The sequence below is a fragment of the Pelodiscus sinensis genome, chromosome 2 (assembly GCF_052426305.1).
Source record: "Pelodiscus sinensis isolate ZL-2025 chromosome 2, ASM5242630v1, whole genome shotgun sequence".
NCBI lineage: Eukaryota > Metazoa > Chordata > Testudines > Trionychidae > Pelodiscus > Pelodiscus sinensis.
Genome location: NC_143053.1, coordinates 227,628,513 through 227,652,280, shown reverse-complemented (window position 1 = coordinate 227,652,280; position 23,768 = coordinate 227,628,513). Strand labels below are relative to the sequence as shown.

General features: G+C 44.9%; 1 protein-coding gene and 1 pseudogene across 1 annotated transcript in view; one reads left to right on the top strand and one right to left on the bottom strand.

Moving 5' to 3' along the window:
- Positions 1 to 23,768, bottom strand: part of GPR158 (G protein-coupled receptor 158) — a 331,365-nt gene that overhangs the window by 243,944 nt on the left and 63,653 nt on the right. The gene's annotated exons all lie outside the window — the stretch shown is intronic.
- The window catches only part of LOC149525439 (uncharacterized), a 48,520-nt pseudogene that overhangs the window by 11,321 nt on the left and 13,431 nt on the right, over positions 1 to 23,768 (top strand).

Here is a 23,768-nt window from a genome sequence, read left to right as displayed (position 1 = left end):
TCCTGGTTTTACCAAAATGTCCGAGAGTACCAAGTCAAATGCCTTACAAGAGTCTGTTACCTCACCAGTATTACTTTTATCAACCAAACCAAATTTCTCATTGAAAAATATCAAGTTAGTCTGATGAGATAAATTGTTCATAAAACACTGAAGATTGGCATTAATTACGCTCTTTTAACCTTGTTAATTGGATTGTAAAGTACCCACTTGATTATCTTGTCTAGCATCACTGTTAGACTAACAAGGTCTGGATTATACCATTGATCCTTTTTAAGTATCAGCATAATATTGGCTATATTCCAGTCTTCTGGAACTTCCCAGTGTTCCAAGACTTACTGAAAAATCAACACACCACAGAGTGCTGTGGTGTCCTGACTGATGGCAACCAGAGCACGCAGAGACAAAATGCTTTGCTGTCCCTCATCGAGGTAGACAAGTAAGCAGGGAAACCTGAGAACTGGCTGTCCAGGGGAGGTCCCTTTAAGCACAAGCCTCAGGTAGCCTCAAGCAGCAGCCACACAAAGACACTCCTGACCTGAAGCCCTGCCTGAGCTGGTTCCAACCAGCCTTCATTTCGATTCCAAGTCCACTCAATGTGGACATGCTATTTCAAAATAGAAAAATGCTATTTCGAATTGCATTTTATGTGTAGACGTGTTATTTCGAATTAGCTAATTTTGAATTAACCATTTCAACATAACGCTGTAGTGTAGACATACCCTAACAGTTCTTCATGCTTCTTTACCAGCTCTTTTAAAACTCTTGGATACAAGATATCTACTTGCTGATTTATAAATGCCTAACTTTAGTAGCTGTTTAACTCCTTCTGAATACTAGTGGAATGGAGATAATATTATATGATATAACTATATCTTTTTTCTCCCAAAACAGATCAAAAATAGTTTGAATACTTGTGCCTTTTTCTACATTATAGTTGATAATTTTAGCATTTCCATCTCATAGTGGTTCAATACCATTGTTAGGATTCTTTTTGTTACTAATAAATTTTAAAAAAACACGTCATTTTTATTGTTCTTAACTCTGCTGGCAATAGATTTCTTCTTATGTTCCTAGGCTTCCCATATCAAATTTCTTCAGTTCCTAGTTTCTGGTTTATATTTATTACTATCAACTTCCTCTTTCTTTCATTTGTTATGGATGTTATTTTTAGCTGCCTTCACTTCCCTTTGAAACAAGGTCAGATTTTTTTAACCAATACAGCCTTCTTCTGCAATGGTGGGATTACGGCTTTGGGAGCATCTAGTTAAGTGTTCTCGAACAATTCCCAGTTATTATTCTCAATGTTTTTATTACATTCTTCCTCCCAGCTGATTTGGATCATAATTGTCTTCACTCTGTGAAACTGGCACCAAGTATATGTTACCATTCTGGACTTTATGATATGTGCACATTATAAATATGATCAAATCATGATCACTTATAACTGAACTACCATTTATTTTTATTTCTGTGAGTTGTTCCTCTTTGTCTGTCAAGATAAGGTCTAACATAGAATTCTTCTGTGTAGGATGCAACAATTTTTTTTAAGTTAGAAAACTGTCAACTATAATATTTAAAAATACCAATCATGTTTTAGTACTGGCAGCATGAGCTTCCAGCATATGTCACTGAAATGTAAGTCCCCCAGCATCACACATTTCCCCCACTCATGAATTATAGATAGATGAATAAGGAGCTGGCCATTATCTTCCCTAGAGAGATGTGCTGATCTGTATCATGTACCAGGTAGTACCCCATCTTGTGCTTTATCTGTTAGGATATTGAGCCATAAGCATTCAAATTAATTTTCTTCCAAGTTATCTGTGACTCAGAAGTAGATAAAGCCATTTTTGACATGGAGTGCTACTCCTTCTCCCCATTTGCCCACTCAATCCTTCCTAAATAAGTTATACCTAGTGATTTCGATGTTCAAACACATGACTCATTCCCACCAGGTTTCAGTAATATCAACAAAATCAAATTTATGCTCATCAGTGAGCAATTCCATTTTCATCTTGTCTCAGATAACAAGGGGATGTGACTCTGACTGGTTTGGTCACATAGATTCCCTTGAAACTGTCACCTGATAGGTTGATCATACTATTTAGCCAGCCTACTTATCTTCTGGGGCACTCCACTACCCTGTCCTGCTGAGCCAGAACTTCTCGTCTCTGCCCCATTGAAGGTATAGATATGGGATCACAGCCCACAGCAACACAGACACTGAGAGCAGCTCAGGTCTAGGAAGGCTCAATCAAAGAAAGTTGACGCAGCACACAGGTGTGCAGTCTCAAAGGGATCGCTAACATAAGAACGGCCATAAAGGGTCAGACCAAAGGTCCATCTAGACCAGTATCCTGTCTTCCAACAATGGCCAATGCCAGGTGCCACAGAGGGAATGAACAGAACAGGTAATCACCACCCCATCACCCATTTCTAGCCTCTGCCAAACAGACACAGGGGAAGCCATTCTTACCCATCCTGGCTTATAAACATTGATGGACCTATCCTCCATGGATTTATCTACTTCTTTTTTGAACCCTGTTAAAGTCCTGATCTTCACAACATCCTCTGGCAAGGACTTCCACAGGTTGACTATGCGCTGTGTAAAGGAATAAAGTGTGTTTATTTTAAACCTGCTACCTATTAATTTCATTTTGTGCCCCCTAGTTCTCATGTTATGGGAACAAGTAAATAACTTTTTCTTATTTATTTTTTCCACACTAGTCATGATTTTATAGAGCTCTATCATATCCCCTCAGTCTCTCCTCTTTTCTAAACTGAAAAGTCCCAGTCTTTTTAATCTCTCTTCATATGGCAACCTTTCCAATCCCCTAATCATTCTTGTTGCCCTTTTCTGAACATTTTCCAATGCTAGGATATCTTTTTTTGAGATGAGGCAAACACATTTGTGCACAGTATTCAAGATGTGGGCATACCATGAATTTATACAGATGCAATTCAAATAAGCTATTTCGAAATAGTTAATTCGAAATAACTTATTTCGAAATAATGCGTCTAGACACAAAATGCATTTCGAAAGCTTGTACTTAAAAGGAACCCCCCCCCCTCCTCCAGACAGCCGGTTCTCAGGTTTTCCTGCTTGCTTGCCTACCTCAATCAGGGACAGCAAAGCATTTTGTCTCTGCGTGCTCTGGTTTCCCTCACTCGGGACACCACAGCACTCTACAACATGGAGCCAGAGCTGCCCCTGGGCACTCTGGTGCTTCTCTTGATCACGTTGCTGTGAGCCTGGCTGCACTTTCTGCAGGCTGCCATCTGGGAGGTCCATCGGGGGGCTGTTAGTATTCAGGATGCCCTACGGGAGAATTTCCACCCTGAGGAGCACTAACACTCTCCCTGGTCTACCCCCCTGGGGGCTTGTGCCTCATTCCTTCCTCACATCCTTCCACTTACCCCCCCCAGCCCCGCTTCCTGATGTCAAATAAAATACATGTTTTTTCATAAACACAAACTGTCTTTATTTAACAAAACTGGCGGGGGGGAATGAAACTCTGGTGAAACTGGGGAAAGGAGGCGGGAGAAGAGAGGGTTGGAGAAGGAAGGGGGAAACCTGGGAGGAGGGAGCTGGATGGAGGAAGCAAGGAGAAGAAGGGGGAGGAGAAGCTCAGGGCTGCGGGTCTCTCCGGACCAACTTGATTTTCATGCAAACCTACTCCTGGGTTTGCATGTGGCCTTTGGTGGCCAGGCTAGCAGCTATCCTGCCTTAGACAGCTGAGTTCCTCCGTCTAGTGTGGAGATCATGGACATTGGGGGCATCTCCCCCAAACCTGAATAAGGTCCATGATCTCCACCTTGGACCAGGAAGGCGCCTGCCTTTTCCAAGCCCTGGCAGGCTCCTGGGAGCTGGCAGACTACTCCTGGGGAGTGGCTGGCTGCCAGTGGCTTGCTAACTCATGTTTTGGGGCCACTGGGTCAGGGGCAGTGATTGCTGGCTCTGGGATGGCTGGCTTGGAGCTGGCACAGGCACTGTCAGAGTCTATCCCTTTAAGGGCTCCGGGGAAGGGGAGAAGAGGGAGAGGGAGAGGAGTGTTCTTGTTTGAGGCTGGAGTGGCCACCAGGGCACCCTGGGAAGGCTGGAGGCCCCCTATTTCGAAATAAGTGTCTACACAGTGCTTATTTCGAAATAGCTATTTCGAATTTGGCGTTATTCCTCGTAGAATGGGGTTTACCAAATTCAAAATAAGCGCTCAGCTATTTCAAATTTATTTCAAAATAGTGGTTTGGCTGTGTAGACACTAGGAAAGTTATTTTGAAATAAGGACTGTTATTTCAAAATAACTGCTGTGTAGACATATCCTATCACTTTTTTTTTAATGATTCCTAACATTCTGTTTGCTTTTTTGACTGCCACTGCACATGGAGTCAATGTTTTCAGAGAACTATCCACAATGGCTGCAAGATCTATCTTGAATGATAATAGCTGCTTTAGTCTCCATTATTTTGTACGTATACTTGGGATTATGTTTTCCAATATGCATTACTTTACCTTTGTCAACATAAAATTTCATTTGCTATTTTGTCGCCCAGTTACCTAATGTTGAGAGATCCTTTGGAAGCTCTTCACAGTCTGCTTTGGTCTTAACTGTGACCCAACCCATCACAGTGGCGTACAGCTGGTTGCCCTGGAATGCTGGTGCTAATTTGAAGTGAGTTGTAAGTGTGGCGGCTATATAACAGACAAAGTGGTTACTGGCTTGCTATTTTCTTTTTGCTTATTTCAGGTAAGGGAAATAGAAGCAGAAAAATCAGCAGAATGAGTGAAAGTAGTGAAACTGTAGCCAAACTAGAATTTCACTGGGCCTGAGTTGCAGAGAGGAAACACAAACGGAAGACAGATGGAATTAAGAAAATTTGAGATTGAAGTACAAGCTGCCAGGGAAAATGTTGCCCACTTGAGAGCCCTAGAACAGGAAAAGCTTGAGGTTGGCTGGCAGAGGGAAGCTCAAGATCATGAACTGGCTATAGAGATGGAATCACAAAACAGTAGAATTTACCTCTTCAAAATCTACAAATGGGAAAAATTGTGACCAGCTTACGATGGATCTAGAGACGGTGAATATTTCATTACCTTTGAGAGACTGTGCACCATGCATTCAATTCCTGAGGATTAGAAAATGACCACCTGGTTGCAAAACTGACTGGAAGAGCTCTGGATAAATTCAATAGGATGCCTATTAGCAATACTTCTAATTATGGTAAATTTAAGGATTTAGTTTTAAAACCACTTCAAATTACACCTGAAACCTGCAGGGCAAAATTTAGATCACTTAAGACAGGGACTGGGCTAAGTAATGTGACTTATGTAAACCAAATGAGAGAGATGTTAGATAAGTGAGTCAAAGGGAAAGGTACTACAAGCTTTGAAGGGATGTGTGATTTGGTTGTTCAGGAACAGGTACTGAACATGTCTAATCATGATGTTAAACAGTGTTTATGGGATAAAAAAGGTGGAATCAGCAGAATATTTTGATTGCTCTTCTGATCAGTTTGACTAATCACACCCACATGGCAGGGGTAAATCACAGGCAGAGAGATTTAAGTTTGGTGGGAGGCTAGGTCCCCGTTTTACCCCTAGGAAGGAGGAAGAGGGATGGGAGCCTGAGCATTCTCCTTCCCAAGTTCACTCCCCTGTTACTTGTCCAAAGTCCCCTGGACAGACAGGACCACAAAAGGTGCTATTGCTGTAATTCCACTGAACTCCTGGGAAACAAATACTCAATGCTGAGTCGGAACAAGCTACGGCTGATGCATGGAAATGATGCATCCCAGGACCAAGGAGCATCCCAGGCAGTGAAGGAGGGAAAGGTTTTGCTTAGTAATAGGGGGACCACTCAAACTGCTAAATGCCCAGGACTGGCAAATCAGCAGGGGACAAGTCCGGCCCTGGGATGCACAGACACGTACCTTGGAGGGTGGTTTTCAGAATGCAGTGGGGGTCAGAGAAACCACTGTAGGGAATGAGGAATTCCTAAGCTTGGTAACTGGAAGTCAGCTGATTTCTAAAGAGAAGAAGGATACAGGGCTTACCAGCATGGTGCCCATGTTTTCTGAACCAAAAATGGGGCCACATTAGCAATAGCCCCTGACCCCATTGGCCATGACCTATGACCCCATTGGCTACACCCCCTAAGCCCCTGAAGTCCCATCCGTGGGGTTCCAGGTTCAAGATGGATACATGACCAGAAGTAAAGCATGTCAGGTGACCCCTCTAAGAACTTCTCCCACCAGTGTCTAGAACGGCTTCTTGGCCTGCAGACCACCTGGCTCAATGTACACCTTTCCACAAACATCAGTTGCTAATGGAAACTCACTGTTAATTATATAATTACACCTGAGCCATTTTGCTAGCACTGCAGCTAAGGAGACTGGTTTAATTTTAATTATTAAACAGATAAAGCATTTTAACTTTCTCATGTTAGTTTATCAAACTTCATTTTAAATAAAGTAACATATTAATTTATGTCAACCACAAAAGGTTTCAATGTTTTCTTTATTCATGGCAGGAGTGGGGAAACTTTTTTGGGTCAGGGACTACTGATCCACAGAAAAATCAGTTGGGTACCACACTAAGGATGTTAAGGACTAGTCAACTATCCAATAAGTAAATACTTATCAGATAGTCAGTCTGCTATTCGACTAGTGGATTCCCCCTCCCGTGTTGCCTCTATCAGATAGTGGCAGCAAAAGGCGGGGGCAAAAGAGGGTACTTCAAAGCGGCAGCTCCGCACAGCTGATCCCAGGCTCAGCTGTGCGGTGCTGCCTCTTTGAAACACTAAGGCGGTATTTCAAGGCGGCAGCGCTGCATGGAGCCATGGATCAGCTGAGGACTCTCCAGCTGATCCTGGGCTCCACGCATCATTTCCCCTGAACCCGCTGAACCCGGGTTCTAGAGAAATGCCGCACAGAACCCGCAGTCAGCTAAGGAGTCCCCCGCTAACCCCACGCTCTGCGTGGCATTTCAAATCAGCAGTGCAGCATGGAGCCCCAGGCTCCTTGCTGTGTTTCTGCTTTGAAATGAACAAGAGTCCCCACTGGGGACTCTTGTACACTTCAAAGCTGGCACGCTGCATGCAGCCCAGAGTCAGCGGGACTTCCTGCTGGCCCCAGGCTGCACACAGAGGTCTGTATTCCTCCTTTGAAATGTACAAGAGCCCCAGCAGGGCTCTTCTACATTCCAAAGGAGGAATGCAGAAGTGCCTATCAACTAGTTGAACAGTCGATGGAAATCGCATCGACTACTCGACTTGTAAAATAATTGATAGTTAACATGCCTAGACCACGCAAGTGAGAAGCAAAAAAATTCCTCCAAAAATCCCTAACCCTCACTGATGTGACCCTTTCATGGATGGGAGGAGAGCTGGCCAGCACCGGTGACTAAAGGGTTAAATTCAGGTAGCTGGCAAGGTGTTGGCATGGGGTGAGAAGAATCAATGGGATACAATGCTGAAATTTAAAATTCTGCTGCCTTTCTCTTTATGTGAGTTCTAAGTTAAGGAATGGAGGGAGCAGATGCAGTAATCAGAATTACCATGCATACAAGGAATATTGGGCATGGGAGTGAACTGGGCCTTGAAGTACAGATCAGCATGGATCGTGAGTAGAGAGAAAAGGTGTATTTAGTCGCAATCAGGTTATTTTTTTTTGTTTTGGTTGTTTGGTTAAACTTCTCTGTGTGAATCTATGCCTTCCCTCCACATTCACTATCTAAGGGTATGTCTACACTACCCCGCTAGTTTGAACTAGCAGGGTAATGTAGGCATACCGCACTTGCAAATGAAGCCCGGGATTTGAATTTCCCGGGCTTCATTTGCATACGCCAGGCGCCGCCATTTTTAAATCCCGGCTAGTTCGAACCCCGTGCCGCGCAGCTACACTAGCTAATCCGAACTAGCTGTACTCCTCATTCCACGAGAAATTCAAATCCCGGGCTTCATTTGCAAGTGCGGTATGCCTACATTACCCCGCTAGTTCGAACTAGCGGGGTAGTGTAGACATACCCTAAGAGAGTATCAAGAGATGTTCTCTGTGTTTTAATTTGTTTTACTCGGTTGCTCTTTTACACCTAGCAACCAAGTGGCTGTGTCTAGATTGGCCAGTTTTTCCAGAAAATCAGCTGCTTTTCTGGAAAAACTTGCCAGCTGTCTACACTGGCCGCTTGAATTTCCGCAAAAGCACTGACTTCCTACTATAAGAAATCAGTGCTTCTTGTGGAAATACTATTCTGCTCCCATTCAGGCAAAAATCCCTTTTGTGCAAAGCTTTTGCGCAAAAGGGCCAGTGTAGACAGCTCAGATTTGTTTTCCGCAAAAAAGCCCTGATCGCGAAAATGGCGATCGGGGCTTTTTTGCGGAAAAGCACGTCTAGATTGGCATAGACACTTTTCCACAAAAAGTGCTTTTGAGGAAAAGCGTCCGTGCCAATCTAGACGCTCTGTTCAGAAAATGCTTTTAACGGAAAGCTTTTCCGTTAAAAGCATTTCCGGAAAATCATGCCAGTCTAGACACAGCCAGTATGTTTTATCAAGTATATCTTTTTATATTGCTAATAAAGTCACCTTTTTTAAGATGATGATTTGCTTCTTGTGTCCTGGAAAGAAACAGGAGGTCTGAGTGCGTGTCTGCCTCGCCTGAGAGGTCAGCTCTCAGATATCGTTTGTTTTCTGTGCTTTTTTGGGGAGGGGGAAGTGAGTTCACGCTCTCTTGTGGCAAAGAAGCTTGAAGTACTCTTGGGGAAGGAAGTCCACATGCTTCCTTCCTGGGTTCAAGAAGAAAGTGGTTTCACTTGGTGGTGACAGCTACCCCCCAAAGTCAGTGAATCTGTGCCTCTGGGGAATTTTTGCAAGCAGAACTTATAGAGGCAAGGTATAAAAGATCTCTTGCAGGCCCCCATCTTCTGCACTCAGAGTGCTAGACACCTCACTCCTCCAGGGCTCCAATCCCACCCCGGGGTCAGGAGAAGGGACATGGAGGACTGAGGTTCAGGGCTTCCCATAGGCCAGATTTACATTTTTTGGGTGCCAGAGTTAGTAGATTTTATGGACCCCCTCCTTAAACTCTGGGGTAGGGAGAAAAAATGAGGGGTTCAGTGTGCAGGACAGAGCTGTCAGCGGGTGGGATAGGGATGCGGTGCAAGATCTGGGAGGGAGCTGGAGTGCAGAAGAGGGAGAGGTTGTGAGGGCTGGGAGGGAACTGGGGGGCAGAAGCAGAGTGGGAGAAGGGTGACTGGCCATGTAGAGGGAGCAGGAGCAAAGGAGGATGCAGCATGTCGCCAGGAGGGAGGGTGAAGGAGCAATGGTGGAGGTAGTGTTTGGCCAGGGGATAGGGTGCAGAGACAAGGGAGGAACAGGCTGGGGATAGGGTTTCTGGCCAGGAGGGAGGCTGTCTGGGCCAGAAGGGAGGGTATTGGAACAAGCTGGGAGTGAAGGGTTGTGGTGGGGGGAGGGGAATGAGTGAGAGGGATTAGGGGTCTGGGCATGAGGGGAGATGCTTACCTGGTTTCACACCCTCTTGAGGTGGGGAAAGCTTCTGGATAGCATGTCACTGTGCTGCTGTTCCCCCAGCAGGGTGGGGAGGGAGCTCGGACCTGCCCATGTAGCAGGGAGCCTGCGCAGCTCCGAGGCTGCAGCACCAGCTACAGCTTCCTACTCAGAGGCATGGGAGGGGGGGGGTGAAGAAAGTCCCGACACTGCCAGACTGGCTCATGGAGAGCGGCAGAACAAGCAGCTCATGTGTTATCCTTCTCCCAGCAGTGTGGGGAAGGGTGAGGGGAGAGAGAGCAGCAGTACACGGAGAGCACCTGCTGAGCCTGAGCGTGTCCCGTCTCGCAGTGACCTAGCCAGGCTCTCTGCAGCTTTTGCCAGGGCTGAAGCAGCTGCTCCAACGCGCTATGGTCTTGTAATGGCTCCACCGGGTTTTGTGGCTGCCTCAGACCCTCCCGGTGCTGCCCCCCAGCAGCGGCCGCTTTATCAAAGAACAAGCATCCACCTGGAGATAAAGGAGGGATAGTAGCTAACCAACAATATGAGTGCAGGATCAAGTTGTTTGCTCCTTCATTAAACCCAATGATAAAGCTAGCCCACAGCTATGAATAACAGATGAGTAATGCATCCCACACTTGTTTGTATAGTACAGTTATTTGATCTACTTTGACTGGTAGAGAGTAGCACAAAGAAAAATCATTGCTTTCCTATTTTTACAGGAAGCCCTCAGTAATTCAGCCTTTCTAATGGCCAGAAGAGGATGTAGAACATTTGATTTCCAATGTTATATAGAGGCATTACTTCACAGGTGTGGCAACCAGGTAAAAATATGGTAGATTTTGACACTGTCTTGACTCTTGCAGTGCACAGTACTGATGGGCAACTGTCTGACTTAACAGAGAAGGTCAAGTACTTAAGGAGTAGTAGGAAAACAAAAGTCCATTGATCTCAGGGTGCTGGGAAGGAGAGTATACAGGGAGAGCAAACAGCTAAGCTATTTCAGGAGAGCTCATTATTTTCATGGGCCTAGGCCACATTTAGCTGCAATCAGCCCATACTCTTGTTCATTTAAAACTCACATCTCCTTTCACAATAATTATGAAGCTTCTAAAAAGCAGCCATGGGGGCTAATTTGTCTTTGCCATTTGGTATTCTATCTACAGAAGGGGCAAATTCCAATGGAGGGCTTTTAAAGCCTTCGGAAATTCCTTTGAAGAAACAAAACACATCACAGCTCAATAACCTAGTGGGATAAATACACCCTTCCCTTTAAAACACAACATGAATTTATTTATAGTAAAAAATAAAACAAAATCATTAACATTAGGATATAAGTAAAATGATCCCAAGTAAAAGAAATAATCTTAGAAAGGTTTGTAAGAAAATAAATGGGGTGGGAAAAATCTTAAAACCTAAAACGTTATCTAGCAAGGTACAGACTTTATTCAAGATGGTTTCTCTCACCAGTTGTTCTTCTGCCCAGCAATGGCTGACTTTCCCATCAGTCAGGACCTTCCACAGAAGAAGTTACTCACCCTGTGCAGTAATGATGGTTCTTTGAGATGTGTGTCCCTGTGGGAGCTCCATTCAGGTCTCGGGGCGTACCTGTGCCAGGGATCGCAGAATTTTCTGAGCTGTGTTCCTCACACTGCGCCTGTGCACTCAGCACCTCCCGCCCCCTGTGAAGTGTGCGCACGGCATGAGTCCCATCTGTTCCTCTTCTACCTGAAGTCCCTATAGACTCCAAGTGGAGGGGAGGACGGGAGGGTAGTGGAGCACCCAGAGGGGGATGCATCTCGAAGAACCATCATTACTGCACAGGATGAGTAACTTCTTCTTCTTCAGTGTGTGGTGTCCCTGTGGGTGCTCCACTCAGCTGACTCTGCAGCAGTACCCACTAGATGGAGGCGGGCACTGGAGTCTTTTTAAGTGGAAGGAGGAAGGACTGCATCTGCTTGAAGGCATAGTGCTGTGCAAAAGTATGGTGTGAGGACCATGTGGCTTCCCTACAAATGTCTACCAATGGTATATTATTGAGGAAGGCTGTTGTAGTGGCCATCGCATGTGTGGAGTGAGCCCTGATGGGCTGCGGTGGCTGTCTGCCCCTAAGTTCATAAACGGTACGTATGCAGTCTGCAAGCCACTTGGATAGGCACTGTGTCGAAACTGCTGTTCCTGTGCATGGTCCTGACCACGCAACAAAGAGCCTGTCCGATTTCCTGGTTGCTCTAGTTCTATCATGGTAGAACACAATTGCCCTCCTTGCATCCAGTGCATGTAATATAGCCTCTTTGGGGGAGGCATGAGGTTTAGGGAAACAGGCAGGTAAGTAAATAGGTTCATTTATGTGGAAGTCAGATATAACCTTAGTAAGGAACTTGGGGTGAGGTCTGAGTATGTCTTTATCCCTGGTAAATGTAGTGAAAGGAGGGTCTGCCATGAGAGCTGTGAGTCCGGGGGGAAGAGGGCGCTGAGTGCGCAGGCATGGCACAAGGGGCACAGCTTGCAAAATTCTCCAATCCCCGGCACAGGCACACACCAAGACCTGAGTAGAGCACCCACAGAGACACCACTCACTGAAGAAGTAAAAGTTACCAACTTCCCTTGTCTTCCTAAGTGAAAGATCTTTGCTTAAGCAGGTTTCTCACTTACATTCAGTTCCCAGAGATTTCAACCTCTACTTCTTGATTGAAGGACACATCTTTCTGAACCTGCACAAGCTCTGGCCTTTTTTGACTGTCAAGCAATGGGTGTTAAAAATGGCTTCTGCCCTTTCTTATCTTCCAAAGTCCAAAGACCTGGGCTGAAATGGCAGAATGACTTCAAACTGTTTTTCCTCTCCTGTGGTCTTTGCATTCTCCTACTGACTTCTATGTAAATGGACCTTCCATTCTTTGTGGCTACACCAGGCTTCATTTTTTTGGACATAGGTAGACAGCTGCCTTCCCTCCTGTCTGTCGGACAGCCTGGGTTAATAATCTGTTATCAATTGCTATCGTCTTGATATGCATGTGTACGTGACAAATTTCTGTGTAACATCCAAAGACATTTCTGAATCCACACAGACCTTTCTGGTAGGGAGATTTTTCTCTGAAATTATTATACCAGTTTCTCTACCCACGCATATTTAATTCAATATTGCTTTCTTTAGGTAACTATAATTGACATTTTGTTGTTGGTCTTTTTTCATTTGTTAGCTTTTTTAAGATTACTTGTTAAATCCTATGAACTATCAAAAACTGCTGAGAAATAAAAATAATTCTCAATCTTTTAATGCACAACTAAACATAATTCACGTTTTTTTCAGGGTAAAATATTTTACAGCTGGAATATAGTAATTCCAGATAATACTTCCCAAATTTCTGGACTTTGTTATTAAATTTGGACTTGTGTAGTAAGCTGTGATTGTAAAAGTATAACGGGGTTAAACAAAGAATATGATAAGTTAATGTAGGGTATGTCCATTGATGGCTATTACCAAGATGGTCAGAGACAAATCCCAATGCTCCAGGTGTCCCTAAAACTTGCAAGTGCAAGAAGCTGGGATTTGAGGTCAGGGGATGGATCACTAAAAATTGCCCTGTGTATCAATTCTGTCTGAAACATCTGGCACTGATCACTGGTGGAAGACAAGGTACTGGGCTATATGGGTCACCAATCTAAGCCAGTACAGCTGTTCATAAAATCATAGAATACTAGAACTGGAAGGGTCCTTGAGAGACCATCAAATCCAGACCCTTGCCCTCATGGCAGCACCAAGCACCATCTATCTAGATCATAGATGTTTACCAGACCTACTCTTAAATATTTCCAGTGATGGAGATTCCACAACCTTCCTGGGCAATTTATTCCAGTGTTTAACCATCCTAACAGTTAGGAAGTTTTTCCTAATGTCCAACCTAAACCTCCTTTGCTGAATTTAAGCCCATTGCTTCTTGTCCTATTATCAGAGGCCAAAGAGAACAATTTTTCTCCCTGTGCCTTGTAACACGCTTTTAGATACCTGAAAACTGCTATCATGTCCCCTCTCAGTCTTCTAAACTAAACAAGCCCAATTCTTTCAGTCTTCTATTCATAGGACATGTTTTCTAGACCTTAAATCATTTTTATTGCTCTTCTCTGGGCCTTCTCCAATTTATCCACATCTTTCTTGAAATGTGGTGCCCAAAACTGGACACAATAGTCCAACTAAGGCCTAATCACTGCAGAGTAGAGTGGAAAAATTACTTCTTATGTCTTGCTCACAACACTCCTATTAATGCATCCCAGAATCATGTTTTTCCTTTTTTTGCAACAGTGTCACACTGTTGACTTTCATTTAGTTTGTGCTCCACTATGACCTCTAGATCCCTTTCTGCAGTACTCCTTCCTCGACAGTCACTTCCCATTCTGTATGTGTAAAATTGATTGTTCTTTCCTAAGTGGAGCACTTTGCATTTGTCTTTATTAAACTTCATCCTATTTATCTCAGACTATTTCTCTAGTTTGTCCAGATGGTCGTGAATTATGACCCTATCTTCAAAGCACTTGCAACCCCTCTCTGGGTATCATCTGCAAACTTAATAAGCATACTCTCTATGCCATCATCTTAATAACTGATGAAGATATTGAACAGAATCAGCCCCAAAACTGACCCCTCCGGAACTCCACTTGTTATGCCCTTCCAGCATGACTATGAACCATTAAAAACTACTCTCTGAGAATGGTTATCCAGTCAGTTATATACTCACCTTATAGTAGCCCCATCAAGGTTGTATTTCTCTAGTTTATTGATAAGAAGATCATGTGAGACCACATGAAATGCTTTACTAATGTCTAGGTTTATCACATCCATCGCTTCTCTCTTATCCACAAGACTTGTTATCTTATCAAAGAAAGCTATCAGGTTGGTTTGACATGATTTGTTCTTTACAAATCCATGCTGGCTGTTCCCTATAGCCTTATTATTTTCCATTATTACTCCATTATCTTCCCTGGCACAGAAGTTAAACTGACAGGTCAGTAGCTTCCTGGGTTGTTCTCATTTCCCTTTTTATAGATGGGCCCTATATTTGTCCTTTTGCAGTCTTCTGGATTCTCTTCCAACTTTCATGACTTTTGAAAGATGATGGCTAAAGGCTCAGATACCTCCTCTATCAGCTCCTTGAGTATTCTAAAATGTATTTCATGAGACCCTGATGACTTGAAGACATTTAACTGTTCTAAGTAATTTTTAACTTGTTCTTTTTTTTATTTTAACTTCTGAACCTACCTCATTTCCACTAGCATTCACTCTGTTAGGCATCCCATCATCATCAAACTTCTTGGTGAAAACTGAAACAAAGAAGTCATTTAGCACCTCTGCCATTTCCAAGTTTCCTATTATTGTTTCTTCCTCTTCACTGAGCAATGGACCTACCTTGTCCTTGGTTTTCCTCTTGCTTCTAATACATTTGTAGAATGTCTTCTTGTCACCTTTTGTGTCACTTGTTAGATTGAATTCATTTTGTGTCTGCCTTTTTAATCTTGCCACTGCATACTTGTGTTGTGTGCTTACATTCATCCTTTGTAATTTGACCTAGTTTCCACTTCTTATGTGACTCCTTTTAGATTTTTAGATCATTTAAGATCTCCTGATTAAGCCAAGATGGTCTCTTGCCATACTTTCTATCTTTTCTATGGAGTGGAATAGTTTGCTTTTAGGACCTTAATAATGTCCCTTGCCATCTCTCTTCAGTTGTTTTTCCTCTTAGTCTTGCTTCTCATGGGACTTTACCTACCAGCTCTCTGAGTTTACTAAAATCTGCCTTCCTGAAATCTATTGTCTCTATTTTGCTCATCTACTGTCTACCATTCATTAGAATCATGAACTCTATGATTCCATGATCACTTTCACCCAAGCTGCCTTCCACTTTCAAATTTTCAACCAGTTCCTCCCTATTTGTTAAAATTGAATGTAGAATAGCTTCCCTCTCCCAGTAGCTTTCTCAACCTTCTGCAGTCCAAGAGCTCACTGGATAGTCTGTGCCCTGCTGAGTTGGTTTCCCAACATATGTCTGGATAGTTGAAGTCCCCCACACCACCAAATCCTGTGCTTTGGAGGATTTTGTTAGTTGTTTTAAAAAAGCCTCACCCACCTCTTCTGTCTGGGTAGGTGGTCCGTAGTCAGGGCCAGCTCTAGGCACCAACAAATCAAGCACGTGCTTGGGGAGGAACATTTCCAGGGGCGGCATTTCCAGGTAAGCAGCCGCTCCCGGTAATGCCCAGCCCCACCCCAACAAATTTAAAGGGCCGCAGGAGCTCGGTTCTGGCTGCGTGTCCCGGGAGCTGGCTGTGGAGTGCAGCGTGGCCAGGCTTTGCCCCGCCCTGCCCCGCCCTACCGGCTCCAGTCCTGCCGTAGCTCCAGCTCTCTTCGCCGGTGAGAGACCACTCCCTGCTGGCCGCCCAGCTCACTGTGCCAGCCCCGTGCCTCTCTGGCTCCGCGTTGCCCATTCCCCATGCCACCCCTGCGCCCTGCATCCCGCTCCCCTGTCCCCCTGCTCTCCCTGTTCTCTACAACTCTCTGGCTCTGCACCACCCTTGCACCTCGCACCCTGCTCCCCTCGATCCCTGCACCCCTCTGGCTCTGCGCCACCCATTCCCTATACCACCCCTGCTCCCACCAATCCCCGTGCCCCTCTGGCTCTGCACCCCCTCTGCACCCCACAGCCCCTTTTTCCGGCATCCCTCTGGGTCTGTGTCCCACATTCCCCGCACTGCCCCTGGACCCCGATCCCTCTGCCCCGCCCGTTCCCTGTGTCCCATTCTCTGTGCCTCCCCTGAACCCTGCTCCCCTCAATCCCTGCATCCCTCTGGCTCTGCGCCTCCCATTCCCCATGCCTCCGCTGTACCCCCACACTGTTTCCCAGACCCGTCTGGCTCTGTGCACCCCAGCACCTCAATCCCCCTGCTTCCCCAGGTCCCTGCCCCATTCTGGCTCTGTGCCTCCCATTCACCACGGTGAACCCTGCTCCCCATTCTCCATGCCCCTCTGGCTCTGCACTGGCTCTGCACCCTGCTCCCCCTGTGGGTCAGGCGCGAGCGGTGCTTGTCCATAGGGAGAGGCTAGACAGGGCAGGGAAAAGGCTGTTGCGACCTAGCAGCGAGTGAAAGGGGAGGGGGAGTTTACTTGAAGCACCTTTGCCTGTATCAAAAAAAAATTTAAAATCATATTTGCTATTTATAGGGCTAAAATGCCAGAACGAAAACAAAAACAAACAAAAAAAACATTGCAAAGTGCAAACATGTGTAAAAGCCAACAAAAAAGGCGGGGGGCGTGGCCAAAAAAGTTTTTGCTTGGGGCAGCAAAAAACCTAGAGCCAGCTCTGTCTTTAGTAGACCCCTAGCATGACATCACCCTTGCTTTTTACCCCTTTTAGCCTAACCCTGAGACTCTCAATAAGTCTCTCTCCTATGTCCATCTCAACATCAGTCCAAGTGCATACATTTTTAATATACAAGAAAACATCTCCTCCCTTTTTTCTCTGCCTATCCTACCTGAGCAAGCTGAACCCTTCTATACCAATATTCCAATCAGGTGTATGATTGCACCAAGTCTCTGTGATACCGACTATGTCACTGTTGTTTTTATTTATTAGCACTTCAAGTACTTCATGCTTATTACCCATACTTCTTGCATTTGTATACAGGCATCTAAGATACTGATTTTAGCTCGCCTCCCAGTTCTGCCTTGTTCCTCCTTTATCTCTGCTATTATAGCCCATGCTCCCTCCCCATTTCTGACCCATCTCCCAGGTCACCATGTTTTTCATTTACCTGTGGGCTTTGGTCACCTGCCCCCATCAAACCTAATTTAAAGCCCTCCTCACTAGGTTAGTCTGCATCCAAATACTTTCTTCCCCTTCCTCAAAAGTTGAACCCCATCTCTGCTTAGCAGTCCTTCTTGGAACACACCTCATGGTCAAGGAAGACAAAACCCCTCCTGGTGACACCATCTTTGCAGCCAGGCATTCACCTCCAAGATGCACCTGTCTCTGCCTGGGCCCCTACCTTTGACATGAAGGACTGAATAGAATACCACCTGTGCTCCAAACTCCTTCACCCGTACTCCCAGAGCCCTGTAGTTACTCTTGATCCACTCAGTCAGGGGCGGATGAGAGTTTTGCGGGGCCCAGGGCAGCACAATATCACGGGGCCCCCCCTTTGGAGAAAAAACAAAAAAAGGGGTCCCCCCTATGCCCACTCCTCCAGTAGCCCCACACTGATCATGTGAGCTACCCCCTCCTCATCCCCTCTCCTAACACCTCCGTCTACACACCTGCCCTGCCTCTCTCCTCCTGGTGCTGGTCCCTCCCCTGCAGGTGTCTGCCCTTCTGCTTCACCCCCAGAATCCCCTGGCACCTGCACCTTCCTTTACCTCTGTACCCTCCTGGTGCCTCCCCCTTCCCTCACTGCCCCTGCGCCCTTTGCCCTCTTTTTCCCAGATGCCCACCCCCTCACCACCCTCTGCCCCCAATACCCTTAACTTCTCCTCTCCCAGCATCACCCTGTCCCCACTCCCACTAACACCTCCCCTCCTACACTTTTACTCATTGTCTCCACTTGGTCCCCTGGCATTTGTCTCTCCTCCCCTTTCTTCTCCTGACCTGCCCCCGCTCCCCTCAACACAATCCCCTTCCTCTGCCATCCACCTTCTGCCTTCCAGTGTGCAGGGCGGCCGTGGCCCTGGCCCAGGCTCCAGGACATGTGCCGAACCATGCGGTGCAATGCTGGGCCGTGCGGTTTTAAAGTCCCGGGCCATGGCGCCACATCATGCCCGGGCATCTCCCCTCTCAGCTGTTGTGCGGCGTTTCAGCATGCCGCGCATGCGCTCCCTCGGCCCCACGTTGCCCGTACTGGCCGGTTCCGGGGAATTTCAAAAGTGCGGGGCTGTGGCGCCCTGCCACAATCCCCCCCCCCCCCAGCCGCTGCCGGCCGGCCCTTCGGTGGATGGCCCACCGGGAAATTCACAGTATCCCGCCAGGCCAGTCCGCCCCTGGCGCTGGCGTGGGGCCTATTGAAGCGCGGGGCCCGGAGCAGCTGCCCCGCTCGCCCTGCCCTATATCCGCCACTGCACTCAGTGTCACACCTTGCAATATCATTAGTTCCCAAATGGATGAGTAGTATAGGATACTAGTTAGAGGGCCAGAAAATCCTCGACAATGCCTCCATAATGACTCACATATGTCTCAGGAGGTATGCTGGCAGGCAGCATACCTCCCGCGATAACATGTCAGGGCAACACTACTCTACGTTTCCTCCTCGCAGTGGTGGCTGCAGACCTCCCAGGCTTGGGGGTACCACGCTTCTCCTCTTCTGCCTCAGGGGGTGATTTCCCTAATTCTCCTAACATAGTCTTATGTTTTTATTATTTGTTAAGCACTGATTTTCAACTGAAATTTAAAGTTAAAAGAATGACTCAAATAAACTTCTGCAGTAAACTGAAACCAGATAATGAGTTTGGAAATCATAACCTTTTCAACTTGGTGATTAGTTTTTGAGCACATTTTATCATTAGTACTGAGGTTTTTGCAGGAATTGCTATCAACCAGGAGAATGAAAGCCTACACAACTGCCAAATTGCTGTGTTTCATTAAGAGATGCTAAGGGGGAGTACTGAGGAGAGTCCTGAATCCTGATAAAGTCCTTGTTTTCATCTCTTCAATCTGAACAGATTCTCTCTCCTTTTTTTCATGCCTGCTTTCCTTTTAGGAGAGAAATTCACTGTTACTTCTTTACCCAAAGGAAAAACATCTTCATAGAATCATAGAATAATAGGACTGGAAGGGACCTCGAGAGGTCATCGAGTCCAGCCCCCCGCCCTCAAGGGAGGACCAAGCTCCGTCTACACCATCCCTGACAGATGTCTATCTAACCTGTTCTTAAATATCTCCAGAGAGGGAGATTCCACCACCTCCCTTGGCAATTTATTCCAATATTTGACCACCCTGACAGTTAGGAATGTTTTCCTAATGTCCAATCTAAACCTCCCTTGCTGCACTTTAAGCCCATTACTCCTTGTCCTGTCCTCAGAAACCAAGAGGAACAAATTTTCTCCTTCCTCCTTGTGACACCCTTTTAGATATTTGAAAACCGCTATCATGTCCCCCCTTAATCTTCTTTTTTCCAAACTAAACAAGCCCAGTTCATGAAGCCTGGCTTCATAGGTCATGTTCTCTAGACCTTTAATCATTCTTGTTGCTCTTCTCTGTACCCTTTCCAATTTCTCCACATCTTTCTTGAAATGTAGCGCCCAGAACTGGACACAGTACTCCAGCTGAGGCCTAACTAGTGCAGAGTAGAGCGGCAGAATACTTCACGAGTTTTGCTTACAACACACCTGTTGATACAACCTAGAATCATATTTGCTTTTTTTGCAACAGCATCACACTGTTGACTCATATTCAACTTGAGGTCCACTATGACCCCTAGATCTCTTTCCGCCATGCTCCTTCCTAGACAGTCGCTTCCCATCTTGTATGTATGGAACTGATTGTTCCTTCCTAAGTGGAGCACTTTGCATTTCTCTTTATTAAACCTCATCCTGTTTACCTCTGACCATTTCTCTAACTTGCTAAGGTCATTTTGAATTATGTCCCTATCCTCCAAAGAAGTTGCAACTCCACCCAGTTTGGTATCATCTGCAAACTTAATAAGCGTACTCTCTATCCCAATATCTACATCATTGATGAAGATATTGAACAGTACGGGTCCCAAAACACAGACCCTTGCGGAACTCCACTTGTTATCCCTTTCCAGCAGGATTTAGAACCGTTAACAACAACTCTCTGACTACGGTTATCCAGCCAATTATGCACCCACCTTATCGTGGCCCTATCTAAGTTATATTTGCCTAGTTTATCAATAAGAATACCATGTGAGACTGTATCAAATGCCTTACTAAAGTCTAGGTATATGACATCCACCGCTTCTCCCTTATCCACAAGGCTCGTTATCTTATCAAAGAAAGCTATCAGATTAGTTTGGCATGACTTGTTCTTCACAAACCCATGCTGGCTATTCCCTATCACTTTATTACCTTCCAAGTGTTTGCATATGATTTCCTTAATTACCTGCTCCATTATCTTCCCTGGGACAGACGTTAAACTGACCGGTCTGTAGTTTCCTGGGTTGTTCTTATTCCCCTTTTTATAGATGGGCACAATATTTGCCCTTTTCCAGTCTTCTGGAATCTCCCCTGTCTGCCATGATTTTTCAAAGATCATAGCTAAAGGCTCAGATACCTCCTCTATCAGCTCCTTGAGTATCCTGGGATGCATTTCATCAGGACCTGGTGACTTGCTGACATCTAACTTTCCTAAGTGATTTTTAACTTGTTCTTTGTGTATCCTATCTTCTAAACTTACCCTCTCTCTGCTTGTATTCACTACGTTAGGCACACCTCCAGACTTCTCGGTGAAGACTGAAACAAAGAAGTCATTGAGCATCTCCGCCATTTCTAAGTTCCCTGTTACTGCTTCTCCCTCCTCACTAAGCAGTGGGCCTACCCTGTCCTTGGTCTTCCTCTTGCTTTTAATGTATTTATAAAAGGTCTTCTTGTTTCCCTTTATGCCTGTAGCTAGTTTGATCTCATTTTGTGCCTTTGCCTTTCTAATCTTGCCCCTGCATTCCCGTGTTGCTTGCCTATATTCATCCTTTGTTATTTGTCCTAGTTTCCATTTTTTATATGACTCCTTTTTTATTTTGAGATCATGCAAGATCTCCTTGTTAAGCCAAGCTGGTCTTTTGCCATATTTTCTATCTTTCCTACACAGCGGAATTGTTTGCTTTTGGGCCCTTAACAATGTCCCTTTGAAATACTTCCAACTCTCCTCAGTTGTTTTTCCCTTCAGTCTTGCTTCCCATGGGACCTTACCTACAAGTTCTCTGAGCTTATCAAAATCTGCCTCCTGAAATCCATTACCTCAATTGTGCTGGTCTCCCTTCTACCTTTCCTTAAGATCATGAACTCTATTATTTCGTGATCACTGTCCCCTATACTGTCTTCCACTTTCAAGTTCTCAACTAGTTCCTCCCTATTTGTTAAAACCAAATCCAGAACAGCTTCTCCTCTGGTAGCTTTTTCAACCTTCTGAAACAGAAAGTTGTCTCCAATGCAGTCCAGAAACTTATTGGATAGCCTGTGCCTCGCTGTGTTAGTTTCCCAACATATGTCTGGATAGTTGAAGTCCCCCATCACCACCAAATCTTGGGCTTTGGATAGTTTTGTTAATTGTTTAAAAAAGGCCTCATCCACCTCTTCCACCTGGCTAGGTGGCCTGTAGTAGACTCCTAGCATGACATCACCCTCGTTTTTTACCCCTTTTAGCTTAACCCAGAGACTCTCTACACAGCTATCTCCTACGTTCATCTCCACTTCAGTCCAATACTCAGTCCAATCTTAATACTCAATTTCATCACTCATTGTAAGCAGTGTATTTCCTTAGCAGTTGTCTTACCTTATTTATAGGCATTACAGCTATCGAGAAACAAGAATGATGATCATTAATAAACACTTTTTTATAATTTTGCCAGTAGGGTGTGTTTTTGTTGTTGCAATGTACAAGGTGAACTTTACTTTAAAACACACACACAAAAATTACGAATAATTTCCTCTAAGAGTCATTCTTAAACACAGTGCTCTGCTGGAGACAAATAGTTGTCTCATCTAGAATAAAAGCAATTAATTTAAGTATTCTGCATTTTTAAAGGTTCACTTTGGATGTTGCACAATCTTGATTTGTTTAGTTAATAACTTCACCATGCCTTCACAAGCAATTAAATCCCTCAGGTGTGTGGGTTTTCATTTATTTTCTCTTAGTTAATTTATTTTGGTTGGGAACCCCGCTGCTCTCTTCTCTTCGTCTTCTTCACAGGTCTGAAAGTACCATCTGTTTTATCAGCTACTGTGTTTCTTCAATCCAGTTCAGTTCTGTGATTCCAAGAGAAGAGCCTAACAGAAGAAGGATCATCTACAGATTATAGTCTAAAGGGCACTGAGCTGTGCCTTGGGACATAATAATGCATGGCAGGGTGTGCATTCATCTGTCAATATTCACATCACTTAGCTGTACTGAGAAATTAGGTATCTTTAAGTACTTTCATTACACCTGAGTGATGACTATTCACTGACAAACATGAAATGAAGTGTTTTACTGAACTTAGGCAACAGCAGCTTTAATTTAATAACATGGCATTGCATGCACAAGAGTGGCATGGAAGAAGTCAAACAAGTTGAATTAGGTCAAACTAGTTGGCATGATATTTATTTTTATTGCTTCCAAGTAGTGTTGAATTATATGGTAGTAAGAATGCCTACATCCTGTATATCAGAGCCACTGCAGAACAAATTCCCAATTTTCTTAGCGAAGACACACACTTACAGGACTGTTTAGATCTGAAGTTGGTTCAGGGAAGATTGTGAAAGGAAAGTGTTCTTTGATTCTTCAAGATAAAAGGAGCTATATATAAATGTTCTTTTTTAAGCAGTATCTTTTAAAGGATAAAAGATCTAGAACTTATATATCCTCTCTCACATTGATAAAATGAGCTCATAATGCCTCAAATTTCTCTCATGAGATCTGTGTTAATTTCTGCCTCAAATCACGGCCATTTCACCCAGTGGGGATAACAGGAAGGGCAAACAAATGGAAGTGGTCTCTATTTTTGGCTCATCTGACCTCGGACTTCCCATTTACGGATTCTCTGCCATCTCATAGCACTGTCAGTTCAGTTTGAACGTGGCCTGAGCTGCCTATCCCATTTCTTTAAAGTGGTGCTATCCTCTGAAAAGTGACACTTAAAATAGCATTGTGAGGTCCACAGATGTTATCTCCATCTGGATAAAACGTGTGCAGTTTACTGTGTTATTCAGGAGGTAGTGGTCGGGATTTACTGCCGAGGTGTCCTCACAGGTCTCTGGCTCCATTGTTGATGATAACCAGAAGGCTGCTTGCGTGTGCTCAGCGATGTGTGCCATGTTGACTTGTGCACTTAATCTCCACAACAGACCCCAAAAGAGCGCCCAAAGACCACAAACCAAATAAGGATCAAAGGTGCCAGGCCAGGTTTATTACTAAGTGAAGTACAGCCGCTCCCTGAGTTGGAAACGGTCGAGTTACGACCGTTCACACTTATGACCAAAGCTCCCATGGAGCGGTCATAAAGGCGGTCCCCGAGTTACGAACGTGACCCGTGCTTACGAACAGTGCGGTCACATGTAACTCAATGGGGTCCAAGTTACGAACAG